Below are 14,365 nucleotides of genomic sequence, written 5' to 3' on the forward strand. Positions count from 1 at the left end.
AAAACTGCTAAATAGATTCAAAATTTTGTCCCGAGTTTAAAAACACCCAGTGTTTACATGCTTTATTGCTTTTTTTTGCAAGTTATAGGCCTATAAATACAAGTAGGAAATTGCTGTTTCAATATATATATATTTTAAATGTATCAATAGTGACATTGTTACACCGTTATCTGTCATAAATCCCCGAAACACACCTAACATGTACATATTTTTTAAAGTAGACAACCCAGGGTATTCAAAATGGGGTATGTCCAGTCTTTTTTAGTAGCCACCTAGTCACAAACACTGGCCAAAGTTAGCATTTATATGTGTTTGTGTGTTAAAAATGCAAAAAACGCTAACTTTGGCCGGTGTTTGTGACTAAGTGGCTACTAAAAAAGGCTGAACATACCCCATTTGCAATACCTAGGGTTGTCTTCTTTTGCAAATGGTATGCCATCATGGGGATAATTCTCATTCATTGGCTACCATACGCTCTCAAAGGCAACCTAACCAATCTGACAAATTTCAATAAAAAAAAAAAAGTAAAATCAAGCCTTATATTTGACCCTGTAACTTTCACAAACACTATAAAACCTCTACATGTGGGGTACTGTTATACTCAGGAGACTTCACTGAACACAAATATTAGTGTATCAGAACAGTAAAATATATCACAGCAATAATATCCTCAGTGAAAGAGCTGTTTGTGTGTGAAAAATGCAAAAAACTTCACTTTCACTGACAATATCATCGCTGTGATATGTTTTACTGTTTTGAAACACTAATATTGTGTTCAGCGAAGTCTCCCGAGTAAAACAGTACCCCCATGTACAGGATTTAGGGTGTCATAGAAAGTTACAGGGTTAAACACAGTGCTAGCAAATTAAATTATCTGGACTTTTGGCCTGGGTTGGCAGGCAGGTCCCTCAAATTTCAATCATTAAAATTACTTAATTAGGTAAAAATATTACATAAATATGCACGTCGAATTTTAATATATATACATATTTATGTATTTGACGTCTACGTGTATATTTATGAAATTATTTATGTAATTATGTATGTGGACATATGTATATTTTGTATTATTTTTATTTATTTATTTATACATAGATATATATATCATTACATTCTAAGTGTATTTTGATATAAATATATATATATCAATATCAAAATACTGTTAGAATAAAATTGAATATATATATATAATTTTTTTTTATTATTAAAAATTATTTTTATTTTTTGTTATTTATTTTTATTAACATATTATTTGTATTTTATAATAATATATATATACCATATATATAGTTATTATATATATTGTATATATTCGTGTGTAATTTAAATATAAGTGTATTTTTATATTAATATACGTATATATAAATATAAAAATACACTTAGTGTGACATTATATATATTATATATATACATATATTATATATAGGTATATATAGATATAATACATGTATATATATCATATATATATACACATATTATTATTTTTTTTACACTGATTTCTTTTTTTTTACACTTTATTTTATGATTTTTTACTTGCAGGGAGACTGCCTGTCAGCACAGACAGTCCCCCTGCAGGCAGATACACAGACCCCTATTGCGGTCATGTGATCGAGTGATCACATGGCCGTGGGGTCCTGATCTGCCGAGGGGGGACTGCCCGGGCAGACAGGCAGTCCCCCTGGACCGGGAGGAGAGCTGATCGCCGCCGTGGGACCGACGGCGAAAGCCCTGTTCTAGAACCCAGGAAGTGACCTCTAGTGGCTGTCTAATAGACAGCCACTAGAGGTGGAGTTAACCCTGCAATGTAAATATTGCAGTTTATGAAAAACTGCAATAATTACAGTTGCAGGGTTAAGGGTAGTGGGAGTTGGCACCCAGACCACTCCAATGGGCAGAAGTGGTCTGGGTGCCTGGAGTGTCCCTTTAAGGGGTTAATGACAATCAATGTTTGCATTTTGTGCTGTTTACGTTCAACTGCAATTTGCATTTGACTAATTTATCGCACCAACACATATTATATACCGTTCTTTAACCCCTTAAGGACTGAGCCAAATGTGCACGTTGTGAACAGAACAAAACGTAAACAAAACCTGGCATTTGCGCTATATGTCTGTCCAACCGTAATTCACCTCTTTCATATTAAATGCACCCCCCTTATTATATATAATTTTATTCAGGGGAAACAGGGCTTTCATTTAATATCAAATATTTAGCTATGAAACATAATTTAATAGGAAAAAAATGGGAGAAAATTAATTTTATTTTTTTAGTTCTACATGACATTTTAACCCCTTAAGACCGGAGGGCGTACAATTACGTCCTTTTAAAAGCGGCTCTAAACGCCGCAGGATGTAATTGTACGCCCTCTGGTTTTTTTGTTACTTACCCGGTCGCCGGCGGTCCCACGCCGGCGATCGTGGTTGGGGGGACTCCCAGGGAGCCCCTGTTCTATCAAAAAGACATACCCCGTGAAAAAGACATACCCTCGTCACTTCCGGTGACGCGGCCGCACCGGAAGTGACGTTGGGACGGGGGTGTGTGCCACCGCGCAAGTGCACACCAGCTAGGTAGGGATTTTTCACGGGGATGGGGAAATTAACGCCGCAGTGCGCACGCGCGGCTCAGTACTCCCGTCGGAGGTACAGCGCGCGTGCGCAGTAGTGGCCAGGGAGCACTCCACACACCGCGCGTGCGCAGTATAGGGGTAGGGAAATTTGATGGCTATTAGCCCTGTGAAATCTCCCTACCCCTATACTGCGCATGCGCGGACTCTGAACATTAGATTAAAGCCTCTCCCTGCTCCCAACACTCTCAGCCATCCAAGGGGAGGGTAAAGTATGGTGGGGGTTTCTGTGAACTATATGGGGGGCTGCGTAGTATAAGCAGGGGGCTGCGCAGTATGATGGGGGGGCTGCGTAGTATAATCAGGGGGCTGCGCAGTATGATGGGGGGCTGCGCAGTATGATGGGGGGCTGCGCAGTATAATCAGGGGGCTGCGCAGTATGATGGGGGGCTGCGCAGTATAATCAGGGGGCTGCGCAGTATGATGGGGGGCTGCGCAGTATAATCAGGGGGCTGCGCAGTATAATCAGGGGGCTGCGCAGTATATTCAGGGGGCTGCGCAGTATAATGGGGGGCTGCGCAGTATAATGAGGGGGCTGCGCAATATAATGAGGGGGCTGCGCAGTATGATGGGGGCTGCGCAGTATAATCAGGGGGCTGCGCAGTATGATGGGGGGCTGCGCAGTATATTGGGGGGTGTCAGCGCAGTATATTGGGGGTCTGCACTGTATATTGGGGGGGTGTCTGCGCAGTATATTGGGGGGTATATTGGGGGTGTCTGCGCAGTATATTGGGGGGTGTCTGCGCAGTATATTGGGGGTTCTGTACATTATATTGGTGGGTGTCTGCGCAGTATATTGGGGGTGTCTGTGCAGTATATTGGGGGGTGTCTGCGCAGTGTATTGGGGGTGTCTGCGCAGTGTATTGGAGGTGTCTGCACAGTATTTGGGGGGCTGTCTGTGCAGTATTTGGGGGGCTGTCTTTGCAGTATATGGTGGGCTGTCTGTGCAGTATATGGGGGGCTGCCTGTGCAGTATATTGTGGGGGTCTGCGCTGTATATGGGGGGTCTGTGCAGTATATGGGGGGCTGCCTGTGCAGTATATGGGGGGCTGCCTGTGCAGTATATTTGGTGGGTCTGCACAGTATATGGGGGGCGGCTGCGCAGTAAATTGGGGTGGCCTGTGTGTTAGATGTGGGGGGCAGTGTGTTAGATGGAGGGCCTGTTCGTTACATGTCGGGGGGCAGTGTATTATATTTGTGGGCTGTGCGTTAGATGTGTACAACCCTAGTTTCACAGAAAAATATTTATTTCCTAGATATCATATGCCATGGCCTGCTTTTTGCTACGAAACCGCAGCCATCTAGTCACTCGCCAGAGAAGAATGAGAAACTGCACCCCAGCGAGAGGGACTGCCCCACATCAGCAACCAAATCCGTCGGTCACCGAATTCAGTAATCTCCGTCTCTTTGTCCATTCTGTATGTATGGTACTCCCAATTCTTATATTTAATCCGGTGTGTCTCCCACAATCTTTGTGTCTGTCTGCTGTATGTATGTGGCACGCAAGTCTGCATGCACTGTGTCTGTTATGCCAGTCACTCTAACCTGTTTATTTATTTTTGTGTGTGTCACAGCTCTGACAAGCATTCTCCTATGGGACACAAAGTACATGAAGAGGAATGAAGAAGCCCATGTTTGATGCTCGTCTCCAGGTTGGAGAATTTAATTTATAAGTAATGAAGTGGCATCTGACACATGACAAGCTGCTCCTGTTTGCACAGCAACTTCAACATTGTGTACTGTGATCACAGCCTAGTTCAGAGGTAGGTAACCTTGGGCAGTCCAGATGCTGTGAATTACATGGCAAAGCATTATGGGAGGTGTAGTCCAAAACATCTGGAATACCGAATGCGTATGAATGAAAAGTATGGTGTGTGTGAATGGTCAGTAACAAGGGTTGAAGCCTTGACGTGACGTTACTGCTCACATGTGTATCCATGTGCCAATTCAACCAATGTGAGTCACTAATACTTATGAGGTAACCATAAATACCGTGACTATGGAGAATTAAACGCCTGTATCACCTAAACATTGCTTATACTGTGACCGTATCACCTAAACACTACTCACACTGTGACCGTATCACATAAACATTGACTTATACTGTGACCGTATCACATAAACATTGACTAATACTGTGACCGTATCGCCTATACACTGCTTACACTGTGACCGTGATGTAGATTAATTTAGAAATAAACAAATATGTTTAAATGTCTATCTGTTCCTGTCCAAATCTGAGATGATTAAATTGCGTATACGCAGAAGTAAGTTCACACTGACACATGGAGTTCAGGTTAAAAGCACTTCAGAAAATTTAATGGCATCTGGTTGGAAAACGGTTATGCAGACCCTTTTAAAGGCAAAATGACATCATCATTGAATATCAGATAATAACAAATAAACATCATTAATTGGATTAAATTTTATGTGACTATATCAGTGTCCACCCATCAATATTATTAATTGGCTCAGGGATTTGAGTGACTAGCTAGGTGTCCTCCCACCGGGAGGTGGTATTGTTCTGGACACGGGTGTGGACAGAAGGCTCAGGCGCCATCTTTCCCAGAATGAGGTTTACTCGGTGGAAAGGGGGGCTTGAGCGTCATTTTACACAGTCAGTGATGTCAATCTTGTGGTCAGGTGCAAGGTTCTTTTATGAATAGAACATTTCATTAGTACAGTGTTCTCATGGCCTTGGCTCTGGCCTTGGTTATACTTTGTTGCATGTTACAGGAGATTCAATAATTCCGGAGTCAGCTATGTCTTTATAGAAAATACAGTCTCTGTTCATTGTATTAAATGTACTGGGGAATTCTGTCATGTAATGTAGTTTAAAATGGATTAAAATGGAGGGTTTGTCACAGTGTGAGGTTAAAATGGAGTTAGTACAATAATTCAGTACAAGTTCAATAAAGATTTTTAAATAATTCTACATCAGTCCCCCCTATGAAATGTTAGATTCTAAAAAAGATAAACTTTATTGGTTAGTTCCAGAAGACAGGTTAGCCCAAAGGCACAAAACCCTATGAAGTAACGATTCTTAAAGTCTTCTTAGTTCTTCAGAGGGACATCATAAAATAGACAAGCTTACATTACCATAGGCACAACAAGTCATGGTGACAGGTAAACGTTATTGGTTGCAATAGATATAATAAATGCAAATCAAAATATTATTATTAGCAGTGACGGTTGGGAAAATGGGCTCAAACTTTCCTTTTAGAGGGGTGCTCCTCTTTGTGTTCTGAAGCATGAATGTGGTGTGTCAAGAGTACCTTGTCATGTATTATGTGTATGGACATAATAACCTTGGCTAGGGCACATTTGCTTATGCATTGTAGTATTAAACCTGTCCCACGCTACATCAGCGTAGGTGGACTCGGATCATTTAGTCAATATTAATATCACCACAAACTCAGGATGGGCAAATAATCCTGAGGAAGCTTGGCGTTTGGATCTCTTTAGCTTCACGAGGTCTCCTTTTGGGGTCCTCGGCTTTCCATCGATGGCAGGTGGTCAGGCATTATTATGGCCATCAAACACCTACTTGTTGGTATCTTTTTAATTTTTTTTTTTTTTTTTTTTTTATTAACAAGTCATTTTTTCTTTAGAGTCAAAAGTGTGTCAAAATCAACAAATGTTACTTCTCATGTTGCAGAGAGAGAGAGAGTCTTGAATCTGGAACAATGAATCCACTGAGTGATCTCTGCAACTTTCACAATGCACTATTGGGTATATGGTCTTGGTTGTCACATTGATGACCGGCTAGGCTTCTGGCCATCCTGACAAAATGTCTATTATAACTAGTGCATATTTGACCCAGCAGCTCTTTGTCACCTGGATTCTTGAAAGGGATATTGAGAGTTAGCTAGGTGCTTTAGAGTATTTAGAGATCAAAGAGTTCATGAGGGTCTTGGATAGGTATAAAGTTCCATGGGCTCACTGCCCAGTACATGTTTTTTGGGTAAACAGAGCTTGAGAGTGTTGGAGTACAGCCCGTCTTCAAGGGTTGCCCCTTTCTGTTTTTCCAGCTCGAAGGACCATTCCAGCTTTGTATTTCTTCAGGGTCAGCAGCTGCTTGTCATTCTTTCAGAAGCTTGAGATCTGTAGGTAGGATCTACATGGTGAGTATAGAAGTTTCTTTAGCGGACACCATTCTGTCCACTTCCCTTGGTGCACTTGTGGCTTGGTTGGCAGCTTTTAGTCAGCTGAGTGGTGCTTCTTATCTTCCAGATTGATCCAAAATAATGTGCTGCACCCAGGGCATTTCTTGAGTCAGTGTAGGTATTGGCATGTCTTCCTTCAGGCATTTTGTATGCCACTGAGAAGGCTGTCAATTCAGCGTCTTGAGCAGATGTGAGTGAGGAAAGTGAAGATGCTTGACGTACCTGATCTTCTGTAGCAACAGCAAATCCAGTATGGTACCTTTCCTCTTTATCCGCAAACAGAGTGGAGTCAGGATCTGGTAAAGCTACTGCATGCTCTGTTGAAAGGTGTCTTGTTTCTTCTTTCATCTGTTCAAAGCAACCATGAGGAGCAGTAGAAGAGGTTTCCTCACCTATTTCTGTGTGAAATTGGGGGGTATTTATCTTTCTATTTACAGTTCTCTTGCTGACCCCCCTCTGTAGAGAGTTGCAAATTGATTGTTAGTGTTTCATGTGTTCCTTTCATGAGATTTCTGGGGGCTTAGTGAAGAAAAAACATGAGGGACAGCCACCTCCCTTACAGGTGTCTTACTTCCATGGGAATCTGGGTCAGGACCGCACTATTTCCTTGAGAGTGCCCAAAACAGTTCTTTCATGTCTGAATAATTTTTCGTTAGTGTGGTATTCCCCGCTGGGAAGTGGCGGAAGAGTGGCCAGAGCAACTTTTCTTCAAAATATAATGTTGTCAGGTAGAGGCAGAGTTGTCTATGAGCAGAGGAAATTGGTAAGGAATAAGAAGGGAGGAAGCATATAAAGGATATTGTTACGGTTACCCTTAGGCTAGCTGAGAGCTGGACCGTTTAGTCGTCTGGACTCCTAGTTGCTGAAGAGGGGAGAGCCGATTTCCATAGTATTCCATACGAGTCCTGCAAGTGTAGAATCATCCCACTAGCTATAGCATAGCTAGGATACCTTTCTACCCACAAAACGAGTCAAAGCAGCGATTTGAGGGTCAAGTAAGAACTGAGGACTGGGCTGCCCAGCCTGCTTTTTATTGTGGTTACATGCAAACAGGACACTCCCAGGGGGAGGCATAAAATCACCAATCACATATTTGGTACCTCCCACACATCTCCTCCCCTCAGATAAACAATTAAACCAATTATACAGTACATATTTTTAACCAAGTTCTGGATGCACCCCAAAACCAGGGGGTACCCCTTTAACTCCTACACCGCTGTACAGATCTTGTTCAGGGGAGCAACATATCCGAAAACCAACCCGTTCGGATGAACGGTTCGGGAGTTAGGGGTTTCCAAAGTTTTGACCGACCGCACAGACTTTCTGGCCGAAAATAGTTCCACACGTTTAGGCCTTGCGGTCGGTCTCCGTTCGTACGGTAAAACTCCACGAACCCATTGCCATCCATAGTTATCCTGGGGGTCGCTGTACTCCCCATGCGAAGAGTAATCGTCCTACCGAACGGTGGGCCGTTCGGTAGGTCCAGCACGAAGTTATGCTATCCTGGAGGTCTCAGCGGTGTTCGCCTGTGTGCGTCTCCGTTTTTAGTTCCAGACGATTGCTGGCAAACACCGCTGTTCGTACGTAAGATGGCCGCGAACACGTGCAAAGTCCCGAAATGGCGGCCACCTATACGTTTACACAAAGGATTCGTGCTGAACCATACCAACGACTGCAAATAAGTCAGAAAGGCGAAAATAGCATTTAAAAGCACACAGTGTAATAAGGTTTTTGTAACAGTGCTCCCTTTTTGTGGAACACTCTGGCAGACACCGTCTGACCCCTTTTCGGGGCAGACTAAGGCTGTCCAGACCGCTGGTTATGCTGGGCTGAGGTCCGTTTGTCTGGACAACCCGTCCGCATTGCCATTCTGTTTCCCGGGTCGGTAGGAAATGGTGAAATTGAAGGGTTGCAGTGATAAGCTCCAACGTAATAACCTGCCGTTATCTCCAGAGACCCGGTTTAGCCACACCAACGGGTTATGGTCGGTGACCAAAGTGAACTCTTGTCCGTATAAATAGGGAGTCAATTTCTTTAATGCCCATACCAAGGCCAAACACTCCTTTTCGATCGCTGCATAACTGACTTCACGGGGCAGGAGCTTCCGGCTGATGTAGGCCACTGGATGCTCCCCTCCATCTTCACCTACTTGGCTAAGGACGGCTCCCAGCCCGAACATGGAAGCGTCTGTATGGACGATAAAACGTTTATTAAGGGCTGGGGCCGCCAAGACAGGAGCATTAACCAAAGCATTTTTGAGGGCCTGGAAAGCCGTTTCACAGTGGGGAGACCACAGGACCTGTCGAGGTAAGTTTTTCTTGGTCAAGTCAGTCAGGGGTTTGGCAAGTGTGCTGTAGTCGGGTACAAATCGTCTGTAGTACCCTGCCGTGCCCAGAAAGGCTAAAACCTGGGTTTTAGTGAGGGGGGTGGGCCAGTTGGCAACAGCCTCTATCTTGGCCGGCTCTGGTCGCTGTTTTCCGCACCCCACCCGATGACCCAGGTACTGTACCTCGGCCATCCCAAAGTGACATTTTTCTGGTTTCAGAGTCAGGCCAGCCACCCGGATCTGATCCAGAACCATTCCTACATGAGCCAAGTGATCCTCCCAGGACTCACTGTGAATCGCTATGTCGTCCAGGTATGCACAGGCAAAACTCTGGAAGCCATCCAGGAGTCTATCCACCAAACGCTGGAATGTAGCTGGGGCGTTCTTCATCCCAAACGGCATTACCTTAAACTGGTATAGGCCGAATGGGGTGACGAATGCCGACTTGGGGATAGCCTCCGGGGCCAGGGGAATCTGCCAGTAACCCTTACAGAGGTCGATAGTGGTCAGGTAATTTCCCCTGGCTATGCGATCAAGTAGCTCGTCTACCCTGGGCATAGGGTAGGCGTCTGTCACTGTTTTTTCATTGAGTCTCTGATAGTCTACACAGAACCGGGTTGTCCCATCTTTCTTGGGTACCAGGACAACCGGGGAGGCCCAGGGACTATCGGAGGGCTCAATCACCCTGAGTTGGAGCATCTCATCTATCTCCTTCTTCATTCCGGTTCTAACTGCCTCGGGGATGCGGTACGAGGGTTGGCGTAAGGGTGATTGTCCGGGGGTATCGACCTGGTGGGTAGTTAAGGTGGTGTACCCTGGTTTCTGAGAGAACGTGAGGTGCTTGGACTGGAGGAGGGTATTGAGCTGCTCCCTTTCAGTGGGGCTAAGTCGGTCTCCTATCTGAACCTGGGTCACTACCCCTGTGGGTGGACTCTTTTCTAGTAAGTCGGGAATGGGTAGACTGTCGGGGTCTTCCTGGGGAGGACAACATACGGCGGTCACGTTCTCGGGTCGCTCCAAGTATTCTTTAAGCATGTTTACATGGAATGTCTTCCTAAGGTTGTTGTCGTGACAACTGGCTATAACATAAGTGGTGTCGCCCCTTTTTTCTACGATCTGGTATGGGCCCTGCCATGATGCTTGTAATTTGTCTGTCTTCACCGGCTTAAGTACTAACACCTTTTGTCCTACGGTAAAGATTCTCCTTCGGGCCCCCCTATCGTACCATACCTTCTGTCTTCTCTGGGCCGACTGGAGGTTAGCCTGCACTGATTTGGCTAGCTGCTCCATGCGGTCTCTGAGTTCCAATACGTATGGCACAATGGGGACACCGTCCGTTTCCGTCTCTCCCTCCCAGTGCTCCCGGATCAGGTTTAGGGGGCCCCGTACCTTTCGTCCGTAGAGCAACTCAAAGGGAGAGAACCCTGTCGTTTCCTGGGGCACCTCCCGATACGCAAATAGGAGATGCGGCAGGAAACGTTCCCAATCTCGGTACTCCTGTGTGAACGTTTTGAGCATTTGTTTGAGGGTTCCGTTAAACCTCTCACAAAGTCCGTTCGTTTGGGGGTGATAGGGGGAGCTCAGGAGGGATTTAATTTTGCAAACCTGCCAGAGTTGTTGGGTCAATTCTGCTGTGAATTGGGTGCCTCGGTCGGATAGAATTTCTTTTGGAAATCCTACCCGGGAGAACACTTGTACTAGGGCATTCGCTACCGTATCCGCTTGGATGTTGGATAGGGCGACTGCCTCGGGGTACCTGGTAGCGTAGTCTACTACGGTAAGGATGTAGCGCTTACCGGAGGGACTAGGGGTGGCCAGTGGTCCTACTAGGTCAATAGCAACCCTGCTAAAGGGTTCCTCTACAATGGGCATATTGACTAGATGGGCTTTAGGGTGATCGCCTCGCCTTCCTACTCGTTGACATACATCGCAAGTATTACAGTAATTCTTAACATCAGCGTGTACTCCTGGCCAAAAGAATGTGAAGGTAATGCGGTGTAGCGTACGTGTTATAGCTAAGTGACCTGCCAAGGGAATGTCGTGTCCTATTTTGAGGATTTCCCGACGGTATTTGTGGGGTACTACCAGCTGTCGCCTACGTTGTCCCTTTTTCTCTGTCAAGCGGTATAGTTTCCCTTTTTCCCATAGAAAAGTTTCGTTATCTGCCCCGCTCCCCCCGGTCTCTGCTCGTTCCCGGTATTTTTGTAATGTCGGGTCAGTCTTAGACTCGGTCTCGAAAGTAACTGGGGTGTCCCAGGGTATGGGGCCTAACAGGTCAAGAGAAGTCGGGGTTGGTCTTACCTGGGTCTCCCGCACTGGTGAGGGTTCTCGGTCCGTCCGGGCTTGTGCTCGGGTAGTCACTGGGTTCGCTTCGTTGTTATATGCTGGCGCATAGGCAGAAGTCATGGGGCCCAAATCGTTGCCCAGTAGTACTTCAGCAGGTAAATGGTCCATTATACCCACGTTCACAGCTCCTTTCCCCGCTCCCCAATCAAGATGTACTTTAGCGGTCGGGACTTTGTACACATCCCCTCCCGCCACTCTAACGGCTACGGTCTGCCCTGACCGCTTGTGTTCTGGCACCAAATGACTCTGTACCAGTGTTATGGTAGCCCCTGTGTCTCTCAACCCCTCGGTAGATCGCCCTTCGAGCCATACCTTCTGCCGATGGTGCTGTCGGTTATCCGAAGCCGCATATACCGGGTCTGCCTCGTGAAGCGGCCCCAAATATTCCTCCATAGGGGCCTCCTGGTTAACACAGAGGGCTCGGGCAGGACGGTATGGCCCAGAGGGGTAATTTTAATTCCTGGGCGTCCGGTGTGGGCCAAGAGGGCAGTTAGCCATGAAATGCCCTGGTTGCTTGCATCGGTGGCAAGTGGGCCTAGAACGATCAAAATTGTTATTGGGTGACCCTGAGTGTCTGGGGGGCCCGGCGGGTACCGGGGCCCGGAACTCCGTACGAGGAGGTGCACGGTAAACCTCTCTGGGCTCAACCCGTGCTGGAGCCCGGTAGTTTGTTGACTCGTGAAGACGTGAATCATAGTGTTCATCAGCTAATTTGGCCGCTTCTTCTAGGGTGGAAGGTCGCCTGTCTCGCAGCCACTCCCTCCCTTTTTGTTCCATGCCATCGTAAAAATGTTCTAAGAGGAATAATTGTAAAATTTCCTCACCAGTCACAGCTTTACTTCCGTTCATCCAGTGATTTACCGCTCTCCGCATTCGGTGCGCCCATTCCATATGTGTATCGTTAGGCTTCTTTTTCGTGCCCCGAAACTGCCGGCGATACGTGTCTGGAGTTACCGCGTATCGTCTTAGCAGAGTCTCTTTAACTCGTTCATACTGTGTCACTTCCTCAGCACCCAAGGTACGAAAAGCTTCCAGGGCTCGCCCGGATAGTTTCCCAGACAAGATCGTGGGCCACTCTCTGGTGGGAATCTGGTGCAGGGCGCATTGCCTTTCGAAGTCTGCCAAGTACTCATCAATTCCTGTCTCGCTCTCCAGGAAGGATCGGAATGCCGCAAAGGGTATTTTGGGCTTCCCAGTAGTTTCAACAGGAACGATTACCTGTGGGGCTTCAGCATTGCGCTGTGCGTTGGCCATTTCAATGTTGTAGGCTCGGGTCTTTTGTAAATCCGCGTCTGCCTCCACCATCAATTGCTGTATCAGTTCTATAGATGGGTTTGGCCCGTATAAGGGAAGCCTCCCCCGAACAATTCTTGCCTTTGCATCATCATCTGTGAGTGGTGTTTCCGCCATTGTGGAGCTTTGATCCAGTTCTGTCAATTCTGCGATCAGTTCCCTCTTTGGCCGGTTGCTGGCGTGCCCTCCTCTGCTTTCCAATAAGTCTTTCAGGGTTGTACGTTTCAATTTCGTGTAGGTGCTCTCCATCCGTTCCGTGCCTTTCCTAGGATATCCAGAATCATCCCACCGCTGCCACCAAATGTTACGGTTACCCTTAGGCTAGCTGAGAGCTGGACCGTTTAGTCGTCTGGACTCCTAGTTGCTGAAGAGGGGAGAGCCGATTTCCATAGTATTCCATACGAGTCCTGCAAGTGTAGAATCATCCCACTAGCTATAGCATAGCTAGGATACCTTTCTACCCACAAAACGAGTCAAAGCAGCGATTTGAGGGTCAAGTAAGAACTGAGGACTGGGCTGCCCAGCCTGCTTTTTATTGTGGTTACATGCAAACAGGACACTCCCAGGGGGAGGCATAAAATCACCAATCACATATTTGGTACCTCCCACACATCTCCTCCCCTCAGATAAACAATTAAACCAATTATACAGTACATATTTTTAACCAAGTTCTGGATGTACCCCAAAACCAGGGGGTACCCCTTTAACTCCTACACCGCTGTACAGATCTTGTTCAGGGGAGCAACATATCCGAAAACCAACCCGTTCGGATGAACGGTTCGGGAGTTAGGGGTTTCCAAAGTTTTGACCGACCGCACAGACTTTCTGGCCGAAAATAGTTCCACACGTTTAGGCCTTGCGGTCGGTCTCCGTTCGTACGGTAAAACTCCACGAACCCATTGCCATCCATAGTTATCCTGGGGGTCGCTGTACTCCCCATGCGAAGAGTAATCGTCCTACCGAACGGTGGGCCGTTCGGTAGGTCCAGCACGAAGTTATGCTATCCTGGAGGTCTCAGCGGTGTTCGCCTGTGTGCGTCTCCGTTTTTAGTTCCAGACGATTGCTGGCAAACACCGCTGTTCGTACGTAAGATGGCCGCGAACACGTGCAAAGTCCCGAAATGGCGGCCACCTATACGTTTACACAAAGGATTCGTGCTGAACCATACCAACGACTGCAAATAAGTCAGAAAGGCGAAAATAGCATTTAAAAGCACACAGTGTAATAAGGTTTTTGTAACAGATATAGATATGGTGGTGGGGAGATGGAAGAATGAGTAGTGGATAAAGTGAGAGGGGAAGAAGGTGGAGTAGGAGGAGGAGAAGGTGGAGTAGAGGGAGGAGTAGGAGGAGGAGAAGGAGGAATAGAGGAGAAGTAGGAGGAGAGAGGAGAAGGTGGAGTAGAAGGAGAAAGTGGAGTAGAGGGAGGAGTAGGAGGAGGAGAAGGTGGAGTAGAGGGAGGAGTAGGAGGAGGAGAAGGAGGAATAGAGGGAGGAGTAGGAAGAGGAGGGAGGAGTAAGAGCAGGAGGAAGGAGTAGGAGGAGTAGAGGAGAAGTAGGAGGAGAGAGGAGAAGGTGGAGTAGAGGGAGGAGTAGGAGGAGAAAGTGGAGTA

Source organism: Pelobates fuscus, chromosome 8, assembly GCF_036172605.1.
Source record: "Pelobates fuscus isolate aPelFus1 chromosome 8, aPelFus1.pri, whole genome shotgun sequence".
NCBI lineage: Eukaryota > Metazoa > Chordata > Amphibia > Anura > Pelobatidae > Pelobates > Pelobates fuscus.